The sequence below is a fragment of the Balaenoptera borealis genome, assembly GCF_965194805.1.
Source record: "Balaenoptera borealis genome assembly, chromosome: 7".
Classification (NCBI taxonomy): Eukaryota; Metazoa; Chordata; class Mammalia; order Artiodactyla; family Balaenopteridae; genus Balaenoptera; species Balaenoptera borealis.
The window spans coordinates 126,216,825-126,240,022 of record NC_138864.1 but is presented as its reverse complement, the minus strand read 5'-3'; the positions used below and the strand labels follow the sequence as shown (position 1 = coordinate 126,240,022).

General features: G+C 38.0%; 1 long non-coding RNA gene across 1 annotated transcript in view; it reads left to right on the top strand.

Moving 5' to 3' along the window:
• LOC309631997 overlaps positions 1-23,198 on the top strand; it is a 306,837-nt gene that overhangs the window by 129,802 nt on the left and 153,837 nt on the right. The window contains exon 2 of the long non-coding RNA XR_014246687.1: positions 5,623-5,680. This is a non-coding gene — a long non-coding RNA (uncharacterized lncRNA). The remainder of the gene's footprint in view (positions 1-5,622; positions 5,681-23,198) is intronic.

Below are 23,198 nucleotides of genomic sequence, written 5' to 3'. Positions count from 1 at the left end.
CTCAGTTGTTTTTTACGTGGAAGTGACGGTGTGCATGTCAAAGATACTCCAGAGACAGAAAGTTCAGTGAAGCATGAAGTAATTAGGAAGTGTGCTTGCGAGGAAGGGACATAGAGAATTGTTCCCCACTCTCGGGGGAGATGCCCAGAATCACGGACAACCAGGAGTCTGGTGGTAAGCGACAGAGAAATCTCCGCATTTCTGGTCGTAAGCGACAGAGAAATCTCCGCATTTCTTAAATTAAACAAAAATTTAATGAGCTAGGTAAGAATGACTTCTAATTATTAAATTAATTTTTATGTAAAGAGATTTTCTGTGTTAACTGAGAACAATTTGTTCTCCTAAGCAGAGATAAATTGCCTTATTTACAGTGTTCATTTATTTGGGAAATCCTTTTTTTCTTCCTCATGAAAAAAATTGAAGTCATCTTTGGCCCAGCCTCTTTCCAAATTATCACACAATTTTAATTGTGTGAATTGAATTGAATGAGGTTTTATCTTGCTGAGAATTTGTTCAGAAAGATATATTATAAAAGGACACACACACACAAGCATGTACACACACATATATGAAAATACACCTAACAAAAGAATTCTCTAAAGGAGTAGATCTCTTCTCATGTTTTTTTTTTCAACATGACTCATACTGAAACTTGGACCTTTTGGGGGTTAATGAAAGGCTTAGAGTCAATATTCTGAAACTCTGGAATAGTAGGATACCGGAAACCTAATTAGAACCATTAACTAGTGGACTAGAACACTTAAAACCACCTAATCATAATGCCAAATTTCCCTCCCCACCTCTCACAGGAGTCCGACTTACAGATATGAAAACTTAGGGATAGAAATGTGAATTTAATCAAGATCACATAATTTATTAGTTAGGATTTGGCTGCATATAAGACAAAACCCCCATTAACAGTGGCTTAAACATATAAGGACATATTTTGTCCCACATAGACTAAATCCAAACACAAAAGAAAATAAATCCAAGGTGGGCAGTCTAGGCTGATATGATGGTCCCATGTTCCTTAAAAGTCCAGGCTGTTTGCAGCTTCCATTTTCATGGTCCCCTCCATGAGCCCCAGCAGGGGCTGCAGCATTTCACCCACCTGCCAGGCAGCAAAAAGCTGGAAGATGGAAGAGCCAAAAGGGCACCCTCAAATTCTGTCCCACCTGAAGGAGCCTTTCTCAGATTCCCAGCCAGGCACACCTCCCTGGTCACAACAGTGATATGACCATCTGTCGTTCAACTTGGGCTGAGAAATGTCGTCTTTTAGCTGAATGCATTTGGTGCCTTAAGCACACATACGCAACAACAGCAACAACAACAAACAAAAGCAGTCATTGAAAAAGGAGTTTTGTTAATAAGAAAGAGGGAAAATTTGATATTAGGCAGATAATTTTTTGCTGCAGAACCAATTCATATCAAAACTAAAACTTGGGGCTCTTTAATAGTATTTTTTTATTATTATTAATTTATTTATTTATTTTTGGCTGTGTTGGGTCTTTGTTGCTGCGCGCGGGCTTTCTCTAGTTGCGGCCAGTGTGAGCTACTCTTCGTTGTGGTGTGCGGGCTTCTCATCGCAGTGGCTTCTCTTGTTGTGGAGCACGGGCTCTAGGCACGCAGGCTTCAGTAGTTGTGGTGTGTGGGCTCAGTAGTTGTGGCTCGCAGGCTCAGTAGTTGTAGCACATGGGCTTAGTTGCTCTGCGGCATGTGGGATCTTCCCGGACCAGGACTCAAGCCCGTGTCCCCGTGCATTGGCAGGCGGATTCTTAACCACTGCGCCACCAGGGAAGCCCAAACTTGGGGTTCTTAAATAGCAATTCTTTCTCTTTTTTTTTTAAACATTTATTTATTTACTTGGTTGCACCGGGTCTTAGTTGTGGCAGGCAGGCTCCTTAGTTGTGGCTCGCCGGCTCCTGGGTTACAGCACGTGGGCTCCTTAGTTGTGGCATGTGGACTCTTAGTTGCAGCCTGCATGTGGGATCTAGTTTCCTGACCAAGGGTCAAACCTGGGCCCCCTGCATTGGGAGCACAGAGTCATATCCACTGCGCCACCAGGGAAGTCCCTAGCAATTCTTTCTATGACAGAAAAATTGAGAATTCTTGAATGTAAAAATCCTTACTGGATATAGTTAGAATAAAATAGCAAGACCTTAGAGATGATGAATCTTCTCTTTCTGCTATCTCAGTGGCTATCCCAGTGGCATTCAGATGTTATTTCCTGGAAAGCATCCTGAGTTTTACAGCAGAAGATCTGCTTCAAACCCCAAGGCCACAACCTAATGGTGTGATCTTGATCTTGTCACATATCCTTTGTGACTGTAAGTTTGTACCTGTAAAATGGAGACACCAAGACATAGAATGGAGGGGCCTTTAGCCTCTCCATAATTTCCATCAGCCTTCTCAACAAGGCCAATGCAGATAAATATACAGTCTAAATAATGTACTTCCTAGATAAAGTCAGCTTCAGGACAAAATCTTATTCCCCTTTTCATCAAGATTTACTCACCCCTTAAACTGCTCTTATGTGGATATTATGAAGTTGCCACTAAAAGGCCCTTTAGGTATTTTTTGTGAAGGCTCTTGGCAACTTCTTTTATAAAGTACTAAAACACACACGTGCACACACACGCACACACAATTCCTCCAAAGAAACAAGGATAGTTTAGACCTTGGGAATAGTGGCATGGATACCCCTGAGAGCACAAGAAGGAGGAGAAAGAAAGAAGTTGCTCTGAAGAGTCTAAGCAACAGGAAACAAGAAAAGTTAATTTCTTGTTCAGAAAACAGTCCGAATTAAATAATTAATTAATTCCTTGTAATTAATGCATAACTGAGTTTTGAGAGTTTGTCTTTTAGTCAGTCAGGTGACGGTCTCCCAGAGAGGAAAGGGAAATTACTAACAGGGGAGAGAAAATTGACTATCAAGAGATGACAATGGACAAATGACGAAAAGGCAGAAAAGACCTTGAAAAACTAGAAAATGCAAGCATTGGACTGACCAAATAATCCCAGATGGTAATGACTTTTGTTTTCATCCATTTATTCACTCATTATTTCATACATTCAACAGGTATTTCTGAGGAAGTTAACAACCCTACGAAAAGTTTTGTCCTTGAGGGCATTGTAACACAGTGAGGATGATGATGATATCATGATAGTGATGTGATGATGGTGATGATGATGATGGTGATGGTGATGATAGTGATGGTGGTGATGATGATGATGGTGATGATGGTGATGATGATGGTGATGATGGTGATGATGGTGATGATGATGATGATGATGGTGATGATGGTGATGATGGTGATGATGGTGATGATGGTGATGGTGGTGATGATGATGGTGATGGTGATGATGGTGATGATGATAATGTAATGATGTGATGAGGATGGTGATAAAGGTGAAGAAGAAGATGAAAATAACTGCAAATACTGATGTAGTACTTGCTATGTACCAGAGATTGTTCTAAGCATTTTGTTGAATTATTTCATTTAATCTTCACAGCAACTCCATGAGTTGACTGATATTTTTATCCCTACTTTGCATATTAGGAAGCTGAGACATAGAGGTGTGAGTCATCAACTAAAGGCCAATTCTGTTTTTATATAGACCTCCAAGAAAGCAGAGTAGTGTGTTGCGGTAGGTAACTTCTGTGATGGCCCTTGATGACCCCCCACCTCTGATATTCGTGGGCTTAAGCAGACTCTTCCCCCAGAATAACTTTCTTCCAGCCAATAGGATAACTCCATGTTGAGGGGATGCCACTTTGTGATTAGTCTAACTTCTGTCTTGCTTGTAGCCTCTGCCCCTTACTGACTTTGATAAAGCAAGTTGCCATGTGCAGAAGGCCCACATGACAAAAATCTGGGGGTAGTCTCTGGTTAATAGTCAGCTAGAAACTGAGACCCTTAGTCCAACAGCCTGAATGGAATTGGATCCTGTCAAAAACCACATAAATGGGTTGGCAGCAGATTCTTTCCCAGTTGAGCCATCAAATGAGACCTCCGCCCTGGCTGACACCTTTACTACAGCCTTTGAGATCCTCTGATGTGGAGGATCCAGCCAAGCCCTACCATACTCCTGACGCTCAGAAACAGTGACATTAAAAAAAGAAAAAGGGCTTCCCTGGTGGCGCAGTGGTTGAGAATCTGCCTGCCAATGCAGGGGACAGGGGTTCGAGCCCTGGTCTGGGAAGATCCCACATGCCACAGAGCAACTGGGCCCGTGAGCCACAATTACTGAGCCTGCGCGTCTGGAGCCTGTGCTCCGCAACAAGAGAGGCCGCGATGGTGAGAGGCCCGCGCACCGCGATGAAGAGTGGCCCCCGCTTTCCGCAACTAGAGAAAGCCCTCGCACAGAAACGAAGACTCAACACAGTCATAAATAAATAAATAAATAAATAAATTAAAAAGAACGAGAATTTCTTTAAAAAAAAAAAAAACTATCCTGCCTTATTAAAAAAAGAAAGAAAGAAAGAAAAAACGCATGTAGTTTTAAGTCACTAATGTGTGGTAATTTGTCATGCAGAAAAAGGTAAATGATACGTATATAATATTTTTCAGGAAGACTCCCTCCAAAAATGTCTAAAAGCAAAGGGACTACACATTAGAAGTACAATTAATATCACTAGTAACAAAAAGTAGAAATCAAACTACTATTAAGCTACAATAATATTTTACAATTTTCTGGGAAAAGCATAGTAAATTATATAACTCACTTTGGAAAGGGCTTGAGGAAATGGCACTGTTAGTTTGAGTGTAAATCAGTAGTCTTTTGGAAAGAAATTTTGCAAAATGTATTAAGACATAAAATGGACTTTCTCTTTAACACAGCAATTCTACTTGTAAAAATTTTATCTAAAGAAATAATAAGGTTTGTGTATAGAAATATACCAGGGTGCAGCTCAGTGAATAATTTTAATTCTATAATTAAAAAGAGATCAGCTCGGTGCTTTGTGACCACCTAGAGGGGTGGGATGGGGAGGGTGGGAGGGAGGGAGATGCAAGAGGGAAGAGATATGGGAACATATGTATACGTATAACTGATTCACTTTGTTATAAAGCAGAAACTAACACACCATTGTAAAGCAATTATACTTCAATAAAGATGTTTAAAAAAAAATTACCTAAAATTGAAAACAATCCAAATATTTAACAGTTTGTTACTGATTAAATAAGTTAGGATAGCTCCAGAGATAGAATTGTATGTATTCCTTAACATGTTTAAGGTAGGAAAAAAATTGAATGACATAGAAAAATAATTATGATTTATTAAATCACAAAGTATCTTATAAAATAGACCACACAGTAAATCTTTACTTGTGTAAATTACATGCACAGTTATGCATATATGTAGCCTACATAGGAACAAAAGACTGAAACAATTTATATTAGGATGGTTAAAGACGTGCCTCAGTTGCTAGGACTATAGTACAGTATTATGGATGACTTTTATTTTCATATTTGTTCTTTTCTGCATTTTCCACATTTAAAAAATGGTTATAGGTTGTTCTTGTAATTAGGAAAAAAATAATGTATTATTGCTAATGATATAACTCATTTCATGATGCCAGACAGGTATGTTACTGTATGTTCATTTCGTTTTAATTTGTAGGCTGAAGACCCAGAAAAATACGTTAAATCAAGAAAATGCTGATAATATATAGTCTCTGGTAAGGAATGAAGTTAATCTTTCGTTTTACTCTTGATAGCTAATTTACTTCTGCTTGTGCGTCGCCTTGTCAATGCGTCAGTGCAACAGCATGGGTGTTGGAAGCAAAATTATATCTTAACAATGTCAGCTCGGTGCTTTGTGACCACCTGGAGGGATGGGATAGGGAGGGTGGGAGGGAGACGCAAGAGGGAGGGGATATGGGGATGTATGTATACGTACACTTTGTTATACAGCTGATTCACTTTGTTATACAGCAGAAACTAACACACCATTGTAAAGCAATTATACTCCAGTAAAGATGTTATAATAAATAAATAAATAAATAAATAAAATAGAACTAAAAAAAAAAACAATGTTGGCTGTAGATAAGAACTGCTGAGCTATTAAATATAAAGGGTATAAAGTAATCAAAAACCATCCTCTTCTAAAATATTGAGCACACAGAATGTGCTTGAAAAGTTCCCAGAGAAGAAACACTCTACAAAAATTGGAGCCAATTTACTGTCCATGAGAGTCTCCCAGAATAAATCATTGATCATTCACTGAAATTTCAGTGTGATCCCTGGTTGAAATGAGCAACTGAATACAGATCAACCTTGGATGTATGTCTTGGGCTCTCATGGATTCTGACTTGATTAAACCATGCATAGTATTTATTCTTCAGCAAGAAACTTTGTTTCAATTAATCAATCAAGGCTCTAGCAGAGCAAAACATGATTAATTAATGATTGTCTGTACACACCAATGCCTCAGGGATGCCTTGATTTTCTCAGGCTGTCCACACATACGGAATGAGTAGATCATGACAGGGAGTTAAGTTGGTGCCGGTGACAATGGTGAGGAACATGGCAGCACTTTCTTTATCATTGCTAAAAGACAAATTGGAGAAAGCTCTATACTCTGCACAAAAATAACCACTCTGGATAAGCTCTGTATAAAACAGAATGACCCAAATGTGTCCAAGTTGAGGAATAAGACTGTATCTAGTAAGAACCAAAGCAATCATAGGCTCATCTGTAAAATACATACAGAGATAAGAGAGAAAATATTAAAGAATGGCATGAACAAACACTCGAAGATTTTCCAAGTCCATAGCAAAATCCATGGCCCAAGCAACACAGCTTCTGCCCTCCAATGGGCCTTCAGCTCTGCGTTATTATTTTTTATTGGTATTTTTTTGGTTGATTGCATATTTTTGTGAGAGCAATCTCAAATCCATTGTGTGGCCGAGACAGGGATGTGTTTCTCTGCGCTATAACTTGTTTTTTTTGGGCACAGACTGCTAGGATTTAGGGATTCAGCACCAGCAAACATATTCAGTCCTCATCAATGAGCGCTGGGGACATTGGGACACCCCCATTTTCTCTTTGAGTGACACCATTTCTCAGAATAACTGAGAGATCCCCAGAGACATAGGATAAGGGGGCAGATCTCAAGATAGAGCAAGGCATGGTGTGAGGTGGGGTTCACCATCCCAGTTGTCATTGACCAAGAAGACACACAGCATCACCTGATGGTCTGATAAGAAGCATCTCGCTCCTGAGGTGAGCAGGGTGATTGTGCAGGGCTGAGAGACATCCGCTGGTGGTCTCTCTCCAGGCCAGGGCTTTTGCACATCCTTCCTATAATACCACCATGATTACAGGCACCACTAGAGCCAAATTTAGATGTGCAATTTAATAGCTTAGTAATCTTGAACATACTACTTTCTCTCTGAGCTGATGCAGCTAAACACTACCTGTGGTACTTAGCAGATACTAAAAGAGAACGTAGATGGTATAAGATATATGGTCATTGTCACTAATGTAAATATTTTAACATTCTGGAAACATCCCTGGGCCTTCTGCACATTCTGTAGAACATTCAACTAAATACTGACCTGCTATTGGGTTATCGATGGTGCAAGAATGGAACCTGGGAATTCGTAGCTGCTGTGTCATGGGGCTTTATGGGTGGAGTTTTGCCCTGAGTTAGTCTATGGAATTTTGCCAGGGTGAGTTTAGTAGATGGGTCAGGAGGTGGATGGAAGTATTTCCCTTGCATCTGTTTGATATGCCCTATTTGTCTCTGGTTTGGAGGGTATTGTCCGAGGCCATGAAATCTATGTTCACCTATTCAGGAGTGGAAGGGAGAAGAAAAGTAAGGCATTTTGGTGACTCCTTTTACCTCTACCCTGCACATTATGAGGTGAAATCCAAGCTCATCACATTTCAACAAATTCAGAAATTAGAAGAGGGTTCAGTAGAAAAAGGTGTCCTTTCTGAAACAAAGTGACTTAGAATCATTGAAAACTGTATTTTAAGAAGCTTGAATGGGGACTTCCCTGGTGGTCCAGTGGTTAAGACTTCACCTTCCAATGTAGGGGGGTGCGGGTTCGATCCCTGTTTGGGGAGCTAAGATCCCACATGCCTCGTGGCCAAAAAACCAAAACATAAAACAGAAGCAATATTGTAACAAATTCAATAAAGGCTTTAAAAATGGTCCACATCAAAAAACAAAACATCTTAAAAAAAAAAAAAAAGAAGCTTGAATGGCCATCAGTGATCAGTTAGGAGAGTGTGTGTCTCAGGTGTATCACAGGGCAACAAACTCCCCACCACTCACCGCGCACACCGCCTGCCCACACGTTTGCCTGCCAAGGTTTGCCACTCCCACCATCTTATCTGTGTCTGGTGAGGCAGAGAGTGGCTAGTGGACTTCCAGACACACTTGACTTCATAGAGGAGACTTCCTGACCAGTGCCTGTGTACTGTCATGACCTGTGTATCGTCTAGCATGGCTCTGTGCATTACCTATGTAGCTTATTATTATTGTGTAGATTATGGTGACCATATATCAGGGTGCAGTGGATAAGAGTTCAGGCCCTGGAACCAGACTGCCCGGGTTCAAATCTGACTCTGCTGTGGCGCCTTAAGCAAGTTACTTAACCTCTCTGATCTTCAGTTTCCTCACTTATAAATTAGAGATCATAATTGCTCCCATTGCATAGAGTGATTATAAAAAATAAGTTAAGGTACATAATTTGTCACAGTACCAAGCACATTATAAATTATCAATAAATATTAGACCATGGGGTCAGGGATAGTTTGGACAATGAAATACCCCTGTAGCATCATATGTCAGGATGCCCTGGCCCAGCCAGCCATCAGTCACTTAATGTACTACCCGTCTCCTTCCAAATAAAACCTACCTCTGGGCTACATCCCATCAGCCAAAGTATCAACATCGTTCTAGAGAAAGATCAGCAGGTCTAAAGGGACATCTCGGTCTTATAATGACCTCATTCACATACCCATTCAGAAAATAGTTCTTAAGTGCTTCCCAGACTCAGGTCCTTAGTAAACACAGACAATATAATGGAAATCACTATTGGCAAGTCCTTTCCTATCATGAAGTGTCCATTGTAAGCCACCTTGAATCCTCCCTGAAATAAGCCAAATAGCAAATAAATTAAGTCCCTACTAGAAGAAAATTCATAAAAATGTAAATAGTAAGTACTTCAGAGTGGAGTATTAAAACTGATTTTTATTTACTTGTCTGTATTTTATACATCTCTGTAAGAATGTATTCCTTTGAAGAAAACTTACCTGCATATATATATTTCCAACTTTCTGAAAATGAAAATTCAGACTCAGGAGGGCCAAGTCAATAATCTGAGAACCCTATTTTGTGAAGATTAAAGGAAAACGAGGCAAGACATAGGAAAAGCCATAAAAGCAGGTTGGAGATGGCAAACCAATGACCTAAGAGGCTGATGTCCAGGCATGAGCACAGCTGGTGGGCAAACAGCCACATTCTAACTATTCCTTCCTAAAGCAGTCATGAGGAATTGATCGTCCTCTCCCACTGCTGTGGGGAGGGAAGAAAGTGACCAAAGACAGGACAGGAGCTGATCACCAGGGTTCCTACAGCAATACCGTCAGCCCTGCCTGGTCCCTGCAGGCAAATCTGACCTCTAAGCCAATGCCCCCTCCACCCGGCATCCAGAAGTCTTGGTAAAGGAGCTTTAACACAGCCCTGGGGAGGCTCAGACACAAGGAGAAAGCTGGTTCTCAGTGCCGGGCGATTACTGAAGTCAGGCTGGCTCAGATCCTGCACCCCAACTCTAAGATCAATTCCCCCCCCCATTATATCAAAGGTTTTGTTCCTGGGTCAGATTTTCTGCACCTATGACCCTTTGGGACAGACATTCTCCCCTCTCTCAGCATTGGAGACCTGGCCCTGGATCTCAGGTCTGAGGGGCCACTTTGCCATGAGCTAATGGATTTCTCTGGTGATCTCCATTTGCTACGCTGAGTCTCTAAAAAGGGTTCCTAGCTCAAGCAAGTCTGAAATTTTTCAAAGTACTTTCAATGCCCTTTTGAGTTTTGAGATGACTTAAAATAGAAAAATCAATCGGACTTACAGAAATTTTCAAGAGTTATCATTCTTATGCAACCAAGTTATATGGTCCATGCTATGCTCTAAGCTTATCTCAAGAGTGATGTTTAAAATCAATTTTATTGAGGTTCACTTACATACCAATAAAACACACTCAGTTTCTGTGCACAGGTCAATGAGTTTTGACAAATGTATACGCCCATGTAACCATCACCACTTCCAAGACGTGGAATATTTTTATCATCCCCAAATTCCCCGCATACCCCTTTGCAGTCAGTCCTCCCCTCGTTTAAGAGTGGGCAAAAGCTGATGTGTTTCCTGTCACTATACGTTAGTTTCACCTCTTCTAGAATTGCAAAGAAACTGAATCACACACTATGTCCTTTTCTGCGTTAGCTCTCTTTCATTCAGCATAGTGTTTTGGAGGATCATCGTTTTGTTACATATGTACCTCAGTAGTTCGTTCCTTTTTGTTGATGCGCAGGAATTCCATATTGCATGGCATGGGTGTAACCCAATCTGTCCGTCCTTTCCCCTGTCCACGGACGTTCGGTTCTTGCTAATTTTCAGTTGCTGTGACTAAAGCAATGGCTCAAGTCTTTATGTGGATATATGTTTTCATTTCTCTTGGGTAAGTACCCAGGGGTGGAATTCCAGGATGATACAGTAAATGTACTTAAATGTATGAGAAACTGTCAAGGAAACTTGAAATGTTTTCCAAAGTGGATACACCTTTTCACATTTCCTCTGGTGCCAGACATCTTTGTTTTCATTTGCTTCACATCTTTGTCACCACTTGGTGCTGTCAGTCTTTTACATTTTGATTATTCTAGTGGTTTTGATTTCCATTATTTTGATGTCTAATAATGTTAAGCTGCTCACTGGCCACATACATATAATAGGTAATACATAATACATGATATATAATAATATTATATATGTCTTCTTTTGTGAAGTTTCTGTATAAATCTTTTGACCTTTAAAAAAGTCAATTTATTGAGGTATGACTGACATAAAAAGTTGTACATATTTAATGTATATAACTTGATGGGTTTGGAGATACACTTGTGAAACCATCACTACAACCAGTGCCATAAACATGTCCATCCCCTGCAAAAATTGCCTCCTGCCTTCTTAATTTTTTTTCTTTTTGTGATAAGAACACTAACATAAGAAAAATTTTAATTATACAATATAGTGTTGTTAACTGAAACTAAAAATAAAACTACCATATGAACCGGCAATCCCACTTCTGGGTATATATCCAAAGGAATTGAAGTCAGGATCTCAAGATACTTGCATTGCCATGTTCATTGCAGCATTATTCACAATAGCCAAGACATGGAAGCGACCTAAATGCCTACTGATGGGTGAATGGATAAATAAAATGTGGTATTTATATACAGTGGAATATTATTCAGTCTCAAAAAAGAAAGTAATCCTGTCATTGGTGACGATATGGATGAACCTGGAGGACATTATGCTAAGTGAAATAAGCCAGACCCAGAAGACCAAATACTGCCTGATTCCACTTACATGAAAAGCTAAAATAGTAAAACTCATAGAAACAGAGTAGAATGTTGGTTCCCAAGGACTGGGGGTTGAGGAAATGGGGAGGTGTTGGTCAAAGGATACAAAGTGTCCGTTACGCAAGATGAATCCTGGAGATCTAATATTTTTAATTGAATTGCTTTCCTACTACTGAGTTGTAAGAGTTCTTTATATATTCTTTTTTTTAATTGAAGTATAGGTGATTTACAATGTTGTATTAATTTTCTGCTGTACAGCAAAGTGATTCAGTTATACATATATATACATTTTTATATTCTTTCCATTATGACTTATCACAGGATGTTGAATATAGTTCCCTGTGTTATACAGTAGGACCTTGTTGTTTATCCATCCTATATATACTAGTTTGCATCCGCTAATTCCAAACTCCCAGTCCATCCCTCCCCTACCCCATGTATGTTCTTATATGATCTGGATACCGACTCTGTCAGATATTTCCTCACATTGTGTAGCTTTCCTTTTCATGTACTGAAAGATGGCTTTCAAAGAGTAGAAGCATCTAATTTTGATGAAATCAAATTTAGCAGTTTTCTGTAAAGTTTGCACTTTGTGTGTCCTACATAAGACGTCTTTACATACTGTAACATCACAAGAATTTCTCCAATATTTTCTTCTAGAAATTTTCTACTTTTAGCTTCTAGTTGAGGCTTATTTTTCACCATTTGTATATCTAGTTGTTTCAGCATTATGTGTTGAAAAATCTCTTTTTTTTCTCTATTACCTTGGCAGCTTCATTGAAAATTAGTTTATTATTTACATTTGGTTCTTTTTCTGGCCTGTTCTGTTCCACTGATCTGTATGTGTGTACTTATGGCAATACTACACTATCTTGATAGTGTGGCTTTACACTAAGTCTTGAAATCTGTTACTGTAACTCCAACTTTGTTCTTCCAAGATTGTTTTGACAATTTAGGCTTCTTTGTATATTCATATAAATTTAGAATCAGCTTAAATTTATAAAATATCCAGAGAGAATTTTGATTAGATTGCATTGAATACATATATCAATTTTATAGAGAATTGCTCTCTAAATAATATTGAGTCTTCCAATCCAGGGACATAGTATGTTTCTCCATTTACTTGTGTGTCCTTAAATTTATCTAAAAAAACTTATGTAGTTTTCAGTGTATAGGTTATGAATGTATTTTTGTTCAGTACATTCCTAAGCATGTATTATTTTTTTTTTGCTAATACAGATGTCATTATTTTCTTACTTTCAGTGCCTCATATAAGGAAATATCAATATATCTTATTACTGGTGATTCTAACTTTGGTCACATGGCTAATGTACTTTCTGCCATACTTCTCCACAGTAAAGTTACTATTTTTCCTATTTTGATTAATGGCTATCCTGTAGGGAGATGCCTTTTTTTTTTTTTTAAGATTTCTTTTTTGGTTTGGAACATTTTTAAAGTCTTTATTGAATTTGTTACAATATTGCTTCTGTTTTATATTTTGGGTTTTTGGCTGCTAGCCATGTGGGATCTTAGCTCCCCAACCAGGGATCGAACCCACACCCCCTGCACTGGAAGGCAGTCTTAACCCCTGGATGGCCAGGGAAGTCCCTGTAGGGAGATGCTTTAAATCTATGCAGGTATCCATTTTCTCATGCTACTTTTGTCCACTAATTTTAACATCTATCCACCACTCTTTTCAAAAAAATTTTATTGAAGTATAGTTGATTTACAGTGTTGTGTTAATTTCTGCTGTGCAGCAAAATGACTCAGTTATACACCTATGTATTCTTTTTCATGTTCTTTTCCATTGTGGTTTATCACCCACCACTTTTGACTGTAACAATTTCTGCTTTGGTGTTTGTCCACTGGTGATTTCCTTTTCCATCATTCCTTCTACATGTATGAATTAGAATTCCAGTATAAGAAAAAGCTGGCCTTGGGACTTCCCTGGCAGTCCAGCGGTTAAGACTCCGCACTGTCAATGCAGGGGCATGGGTTCAATACCTAGTCAGGGAACTAAGACCCAAATGCCGCAAAGCATGGCCAAAAAAAAAAAAAAAGAAAAGACAGAAAGAAAGAAAGAAAGAAAAAGCTGGCCCTTTTCCTCCATTTATTTATATTAACACAGATATTTGTGTTATTTTATAGCTTTATATCCTCGACTATCGTTATTTACTTTCTTCCTCAAATTATTTCAGTTTTGGTTGCTGTGATATAGGAGCTCATTCTCTAATAAATTCTTCAAAAGGGCTTGAGGAAGGTACAGAATTACCTTACCTCTTATATGTTGACAACTGTTTTCCAGTGGTCTTGATGATTTTTTAAAATGCTGCTTTATTTTTACCTCCTTTATGTTCCCTTTTGAAGAATCAAATGGCAGTCTAATTCTTTTATCTTTGTAAATTATTTGATCTTTGCTTGAGGACTTCAGAAATTTTTTTTCATGTTTGAAATCTAAAAGTTTCACTAGGATGTGTCTCTGAGTTGATCATTCAGAGTTCATGCTCCCAGATACCTAATAAATCCTTCCAAGGTATAGATTAAAGTAATCTTCTTTTCTAGAAGGTTTTCTTGGGTTACAGTTTTTAAAATTATCCTATTATTCTGTTTTCTTTCTTGGGGACCCCAAAAATATAAATGTTTTTCCCACTTTGCCTGTCTTCCATTTCCACTACTTTTTTCTGATGTTTTTATTTTTTTAACCTCATTTTAAAATTATTTTGATTATTTTCATCTTTCTTCAATGATTCTTATTAAATTTTCATTTGAGTCTACATCTTGTAATTTATTATTAAAATCTGAGGTAATTTTGTCTTTTCTTTCATTTCTTTCCTAAGTTCAATGAGCTCTCTTTTTGTTTCTCCCTGGTGTTTTTTGTTTGTTAATTTCTGTTCATACTTTTTGCATTTCTCATCAAGGTTCTTTTTAATATCCTCAAATGCTTGTTTGAGTACATGTCATTTCACCTGGAGTGCTGTCTTACAGTTTTCTGCTTCATGACTATTTGCCAGGGTGAGAGAGTTTGCCTCAGTTGATGGGTATTAAATTTAGTTTGAGTAGGGTTTTTGGCAATAACCTGTGGTGATGTGTTAAACTTTTATTGTTCACTTTTGTGGGACTGGAGTGGTTTACATAATTTCTAGTTTAACAGTGCCTGCTTTTTTTAGTAAAGCAACGTTCAGGTACTCTAGTGGATTTTTTTTCTTTTTTGGTATGAATATGTGTGGTGAGGGAAAGGGGTTGTGTTTCTTCTGATTTTGTGGGGCTTTGTCCTGCAGGACCTCAGAATTTCCCCCTTTGCTCTTCCCCTTCACCACTACATCGCCAATGTCCTGTCTCACCTCCTTTTTGCATTTTCTTCCCTCCCCGGGAAGTTATTCATTTGGAAGATTACCCTTTCAACTTGTGTGTCGAGTCCCTTCCGGGAACCAGGACACTTTTTAGTAGTTTCAGATTCGGGTGGACTAAGTCTTTCCGGGCAGTAACTGTGGGTCAGTGGCCCAGGGCCAGCTCCCTTCTTTTCTCGCGCCTGCCCTTGTAATTGGTCTGTTTGCTTCTCACAAAGCTGGAAGGAGAGTGTGTGTGGGAAAGGAGCATGAGAAGCTGCACTCCAGAATTTCACATCCTCTCCCTTTATTATGTAGCTATTTTGAAGTTTGGGCACTTTCTGTTATGGCGAGGGTGTGGTTTTTGTCTACTTTTTTCCTTTCTTGATGTTCTTCCTTAGATCTGGAGAAAAACTGGGGGGATGGGGACCTAGACTATTGCCATTGTCTTCAGCTATCCAGGCTTCGTTTATGATACTTACTTTTGCTTACGTTTCTCTTCTTTTTTTTTAACCTTTTATAATTTGAAATATTCAGTCATTTATTTTTAGAACTTTCTAATTACAAGTTATACATTTCCTTGTAAACACTGCTTTTCCTGCATCTCCCAAGTTTTCCTATGTTGTATTGTTTTGGCCAAAAAGTTCATTCGGGTTTTTCCGTAAAATCTTAAGATCAACCCAATATTTTCATTTTCATTTATTCAAAGTATTTCCTTGTGTTTTCCTTTAAAGAAAAAAAAACAACAACAACTCTGGGCATTTTAAAGTACCTTGTTCAATTTCCACACATTGGAGGGATTTGCCAAATATATTCTCATTATATTTTAATTCCATTTGATTTCAGAGATTATATTTTTGTTTGATTTAATTTATTTAAAGATTATTGAGAAGTGTTTTATGCCCTGGAGTATGCTTTATTTTGGTGGCTATTTCATGTACAGTTGATATTATGTGTATTTTGCCTCTGTTAGGTGGATATACCATAAATATCAATTAGATCAGCTTGTTGACAGTGCTGTTCATGTGTTCTGGATTCTTTGGAATCTTCTGTTTACTTGTTCTATCCATTACTGAGAGATAAGTGATGGAATTTCTGACTACAGTGGTAGATTCATCTATTTCTGTTTTCAGTTCTCTCAGATATTTCTCTGTGTATTTTGAAGCTCTGTTATGTTTGTATACATTTAGAATTATGTCTTCTTAGTGGATTTTCCCAGGTTATCACTATGACATGTCTTTCCTTACCCATGGTTATAGCCCTTGTTCTGAAGTCTACTTTGTGTGATATAATTATTACCACTCCAGCTGTCTTATAATTAGTGTTTGCAGTGTCTTTTCCATCTATTTTTTAACTTCTAAGTTAAATATATCTTTATATTTAAAGCATGTCTCATAGAAGACCTATAATTGGTCATGCTTTTTTATTACTCTAACTTCTCTGCCTTATGCCTTTTAAGTGGAGTGTTTAGACCATCCACACATGCAGTGCCAATAATGTTAGATTTAAAGCTACCATCTATATGTTTATTAATTAATTAATTAATTAATTAATTTTGGTTACATTGGGTCTTTGTTGCTGTGCGTGGACTTTCTCTAGTTGCGGAGAGCAGGGGCTACTCTTCGTTGCAGTGGCTTCTCTTGTTGTAGAGCACGGGCTGTAGGTGTGAGGACTTCAGTAGTTGTGCCTAGCAGACTCTAGAGCGCAGGCTCAGTAGCTGTGGCACACGGGCTTAGTTGCTCCATGGCATGTGGGATCTTCCCGGACCAGGGCTCGAACCTGTGTTCCCTGCAATGGCAGGTGGGTTCTTAACCACGGTGCCACCAGGGAAGCCCCCATCTATATGTTTATATTCCTTATTATCCTCTTTTTCTTGTCTAATCTTGGATTAAGTGTGTTTTACAAGTCTATTTTATTGCCGCTATCAGCATATTAGCTATGCTTCTTTTGTAGTGGTTGTTCTATAGTTTAGAATAAGCATTATTTATTTATCTACCTTGAGATAATAATATACCATTTCACATTTAATATAAATACCTCCTAAAAGTATACTTTAATTTCCTCCCACCCAGCTTTGCCACTATCTTTTTCATACATTTTATTTCTGTGTAACCTGCACAAAGCATTATTATCATTTTTCTCGAAACACTCAGTTATCTTTCAAAACAATCTTTTAAAAAGTAAAAGGATTTAAAAAACTTTTGTTCATTTACTAGCATATTTACAATACCTTGTGTTCCTCATTTCTTTATGTAGAACCACCATCTCTTTTTTTTTTAACATTTTTATTGGAGTATAATTGCTTTACAATGGTGTGTTAGTTTCTGCTTTATAACAAAATGAATCAACTATACATATACACATATCCCCATATCTCCTCCCTCTTGCATCTCCCTCCCACCCTCCCTATCCCACCCCTCTAGCTGTTCACAGAGCACCCAGCTGATCTCCCTGTGCTATGAGGCTGCTTCCCTAGCTATCTATTTTACATTTGGTAGTGTATATATGTCAGTGCCACTCTCTCACTTCATCCCAGCTTAACTTTCCCCCTCCAAGTGTCCTCAAGTCTGTTCTCTACATATGAGTCATTATTCCTGTCCTGCCCCTAGGTTCTTCATAACCATTTTTTTTTATATTCCATATATATGTGTTAGCATATGGTATTTGTTTTTCTCTTTCTGACTTACTTCACTCTGTATGACAGACTCTAGGTCCATCCAACTCACTACAAATAACTCAGTTTCATTTCTTTTTATGGCTGAGTAGTATTCCATTGTATATATGTGCCACATCTTCTTTATCCATTCGTCTGTCGATGGGCATTTAGGTTGCTTCCATGTCCTGGCTATTGTAAATAGAGCTGCAATGAACATTGTGGTACACGAATCTTTTTGAATTATGGTTTTCTCAGGGTATATGCCCAGTAGTGGGATTGCTGGGTCATATGGTAGTTCTATTTTTACTTTTTTAGGGAACCTCCATACTGTTCTCCATAGTGGCTGTATCAATTTACATTCCCACCAGCAGTGCAAGAGTGTTCCCTTTTCTCCACACCCTCCCCAACATTTATTGTTTGTAGATCTTTTGAGATGGCCATTCTGACCAGTGTGAGATGATACCTCATTGTAGTTTTGATTTGCATTTCTCTAATGATTAATGATGTTGAGCATTCTTTCATGTGTTTGTTGCCCATCTGTATATCTTCTTTGGAGAAATGTCTGTTTAGGTCTTCTGCCCAATTTTAGATTGGGTTCTTTGTTTTTTTGATATTGAGCTGCATGAGCTACTTGTATATTTTGGAGATTAGTCCTTTGTCAGTTGCTTCATTTGCATATATTTTCTCCCATTCTGAGGGTTGTCTTTTCATCTTGTTTATGGTTTCCTTTGCTGTGCAAAAGCTTTTAGGTTTCATTAGGTCCCATTTGTTTATTTTTGTTTTTATTTCCATTTCTCTAGGAGGTGGGTCAAAAAGGATCTTGCTGTGATTTATGTCATAGAGTGTTCTGCCTATGTTTTCCTCTAAGAGTTTGATAGTGTCTGGCCTTACATTTAGGTCTTTAATCCTTTTTGAGTTTATTTTTGTGTATGGTGTTAGGGGGTGTTCTAATTTCATTCTTTTACATGTAGCTGTCCAGTTTTCCCAACACCACTTATTGAAGAGGCTGTCTTTCCTCCATTGTATATTCTTGCCTCCTTTATCAAAAATAAGGTGACCATATGTGCATGGGTTTATCTCTGGGCTTTCTATCCTGTTCCATTGATCTATATTTCTGCTTTTGTGCCAGTACCATACTGTCTTGATTACTGTAGCTTTGTAGTATAGTCTGAAGTCAGGGAGCCTGATTCCTCCAGCTTAGTTTTTCTTTCTTAAGATTGCTTTGGCTATTCAGGGTCTTTTTTGTTTCCATACAAATTGAGAAATTTTTTGTTCTAGTTCTGTGAAAAATGCCAGTGGTAGTTGATAGTGATTGCATTGAATCTGTAGATTGCTTTGGGTAGTATAGTCATTTTTACAATGTTGATTCTTCCAATCCAAGAACATGGTATAGCTCTCCATCTGTTTGTATCATCTTTAATTTCTTTCATCAGTGTCTTATAGTTTTCTGCATACAGGTCTTTTGTCTCCTTAGGTAGGTTTATTCCTAGGTATTTTATTCTTTTGTTGCAGTGGTAAATGGGAGTGTTTCCTTAATTTCTCTTTCACATTTTTCATCATTGGTGTAAAGGAATGCAAGAGATTTCTGGGCATTAATTTTGTATCCTGCTACTTTACCAGATTCATTGATTAGCTCTAGTAGTTTTCTGGTAGCATCCTTAGAATTCTCTATGTATAGTATAATGTCATTTGCTAACAGTGACAGCTTTACTTCTTCTTTTCCAAATTGTATTCCTTTTATTTCTTTTTCTTCTCTGATTGCTGTGGCTAAAACTTCCAAAACTATGTTGAATACTAATGGTGATAGTGAGCAACTTTGTCTTGTTCCTGATCTTAGTGGAAATGGTTTCAGGTTTTCACCACTGAGAACAATGTTGGCTGTGGGTTTGTCATATATGGCCTTTATTATGTTGAGGTAAGTTCCTTCTATGCTGCTTTCTGAAGGATTTTTATCATAAATAGGTGTTGAATTTTGTTGAAAAAAAGCTTTTTTTTGTTGTTGAAAGAAAGCTTTTTCTGCATCTATTGAGATGATCATATGGTTTTTATCCTTCAGTATGTCAATATGGTGTATCACATTGATTGATTTGCGTATATTGAAGAATCCTTGCATTCCTGGGATAAACCCCACTTGATCATGGTGTATGATCCTTTTAATGTGCTGTTGGATTCTGTTTGCTAGTATTTTGTTGAGGATTTTTGCATCTATGTTCATCAGGAATATTGGCCTGTAGTTTTCTTTCTTTGTGACATCTATGTCTGGTTTTGGTATCAGGGTGATGGTGGCCTCGTAGAATAAGTTTGGGAGTGTTCCTCTCTCTGCTATATTTTGGAAGAGTTTGACAACGATAGGTGTTAGCTCTTCTCTAAATGTTTGATAGAATTCGCCTGTGAAGCCATCTGGTCCTGGGCTTTTGTTTGTTGGAAGATTTTTAATCACAGTCTCAATTTCATTGCTTGTGATTGGTCTGTTTATATTTTCTATTTCTTCCTGGTTCAGTCTTGGAAGGTTGTGCTTTTCTAAGAATGTGTCCATTTCTTCCAGGTTGTCCATTTTATTGGCATAGAGTTGCTTGTAGTAATCTCTCATGATCCTTTGTATTTCTGCAGTGTCAGTTGTTAGTTCTCCTTTTTCATTTCTAATTCTACTGATATGAGTCTTCTCCCTTTTTTTCTTGATGAGTCTGGCTAATGGTTTATCAATTTTGTTTATCTTCACAGTGAACCAGCTCTTAGTTTTATTGATCTTTGCTATTGTTTCCTTCATTTCTTTTTCATTTATTTCTGATCTGATCTTTATGATTTCTTTTCTTCTGCTAACTTTGGGGTTTTTTTGTTCTTCTTTCTCTAATAGCTTTAGGTATAAGGTTAGATTGTTTATTTGAGATGTTTCTTGTTTCTTGAGGTAAGATTGTGTTGCTATAAACTTCCCTCTCAGAACTGCTTTTGTTGCATCCCATACGTTTTGGGTCGTTGTGTTTTCATTGTCATTTGTTTCTAGGTATTTTTTGATTTCCTCTTTGATTTCTTCAGTGATCTCTTCGTTATTTAGTAGTGTATTGTTTAGCCTCCATGTGTTTGTATTCTTTAAAGATTTTTCCTGTAGTTGATATCTAGTCTCATAGCATTGTGGTTGGAAAACATACTTGATACAATTTCAATTTTCTTAAATTTACCAAGGCTTGATTTGTGACCCAGGAAATGATCTATCCTGGAGAATGTTCCACGAGCACTTGAGAAGAAAGTATATTCTGTTGTTTTTGGATGGAATGTCCTCTAAATATCAATTAAGTCCATCTTGTTTAAGGTATCATTTAAAGCTTGTGTTTCCTTATTTATTTTCATTTTGGATGATCTGTCCATTGGTGAAAGTGGGATGTTAAAGTCCCTTACTATGATTGTGTTACTGTCAATTTCCCCTTTTACGGCTGTTTGCATTTGCCTTATGTACTGAGGTGCTCCTATGTTGGGTCCATAAATATTTACAATTGTTATATCTTCTTATTGGATTGATCCCTTCATCATTATGTAGTGGTCTTCTTTGTCTCTTGTAAGTCTTTATTTTAAAGTCTATTTTGTCTCATATGAGAATTGCTACTCCAGCTTTCTTTTGATTTACATTTGCATGGAAAATCTTTTTCCATCCCCTCACTTTCAGTCTGTATGTGTACCTAGGTCTGAAGTAGGTCTCTTGTAGACAGCATATATACAGGTCTTGTTTTTGTATCCATTCAGCCAGTCTATGTCTTTTGGTTGGAGCATTTAATCCATTTACATTAAAGTAGTTATCGATACGTATGTCCCTATTACCATTTTCTTAATTGTTTTGGGTTTGTTATTCTAGATCTTTTCCTTCTCTTGTGTTTCCTGCCTAGAGAAGTTCCTTTAGCATTTGTTGTAAAGCTGGTTTGGTGGTGCTGAATTCTCTTAGCTTTTGCTTGTCTGTAAAGGTTTTCATTTCTCCGTCAAATCTGAATGAGATCCTTGCTGGGTAGAGTAATCTTGGTTGTAGTTCCTTCACTTTCATCACTCTAAATATGTCCTGCCACTCCCTTCTGGCTTGCAGAGTTTCTGCTGAAAGATCAGCTGTTAATCTTATGGGGATTCCCTTGTATGTTATTTGTTGTTTTTCCCTTGCTGCTTTTAATATATTTTCTTTGTATTTAATTTTTAATAGTTTCATTAATATGTGTCTTGGTGTGTTTCTCCTTGGATTTATCCTGTATGGGACTCTCTGTGCTTCCTGGACTTGATTGACTATTTCCTTTCCCATATTAGGGAAGTTTTCAACTATAATCTCTTCAAATATTTTCTCAGTCCCTTTCTTTTCCTCTTTTTCTGGGACCCCTATAATTCGAATGTTGGTGCATTTAATGTTGTCCCAGAGGTCTCTGAGACTGTCCTCAATTTTTTTAATTATTTTTTCTTTATTCTGCCCTGCAGTAGTTATTTCCACTATTCTATCTTCAGGTCACTTATCCATTCTTCTGCCTCAGTTATTCTGCTATTGATTCCTTCTAGAGAATTTTTAATTTCATTTATTGTGTTGTTCATCATTGTTTGTTTGCTCTTTAGTTCTTCTAGGTCCTTGTTAAATGTTTCTTGTATTTTCTCCTTTCTATTTCCAAGATTTTGTATCATCTTTACTATCATTACTCTGAACTGTTTTTCAGGTAGACTGCCTGTTTCCTCTTCATTTGTTTGGTCTGGTGAGTTTTCCCCTTGCTCCTTCATCTGCTGTGTGTTTCTCTGTCTTCTCATTTTGCTTAACTTACTGTGTTTGGGGTCTCCTTCTGCAGGCTGCAGGTTCGTAGTTCCCGTTGTTTTGGTGTCTGCCCCCAGTGGGTAGGGTTGGTTCAGTGGGTTGTGTAGGCTTCCTGGTGGAGGGGACTTGTGCCTGTGTTCTGTTGGATGAGGCTTGATCTTGTCTTTCTGGTGGGCAGGACTGCATCCGGTGGTGTGTTTTGAGGTGTCTGTGACCTTAGTATGATTTTAGGTAGCGTCCCTGCTAATGGGTGGGGTTGTGTTCCTGTCTTGCTAGTTGTTTTGCATAGGGAGTCCAGCACTGTAGCTTGCTGGTTGTTGAGTGGAGCTGGGTCTTAGCGTTGAGATGGAGATCTCTGGGAGAGCTTTCACCATTTAATATTACGTGGAGCTGGGAGGATTCTGGTGGACCAATGTCCTGAACTGGGCTCTCCCACCTCAGAGGCACAGGACTGACACCAGGCTGGAGCACCAAGACCCTGTCAGCCACACGGCTCAGAAGAAAAGGGAGAAAAAAAGAAAGAAATAAATAAAATAAAGTCATTAAAATAAAAAATAATTATTAAAAATAAAAAAAAAAGAAAGAAGAAAGCAACCACACCAAAAAACAAATCCACCAATGGTAACGAGTGCTAAAAAGTATACTAAAAAAAAAAAAAAAAAAAAAACAGACAGAACCCTAGGACAAATGGTAAAAGGAAAGCTATACAGACAAAATTACACACAGAAGCATATACATACACACTTACAAAAAGGGAAAAAAATATATATATATATCATTGCTCCCAAAGTCCACCTCCTGAATTTGGGATGATTCGTTGTCTATTCAGGTATTCCACAGATGCAGGTACATCGAGTTGA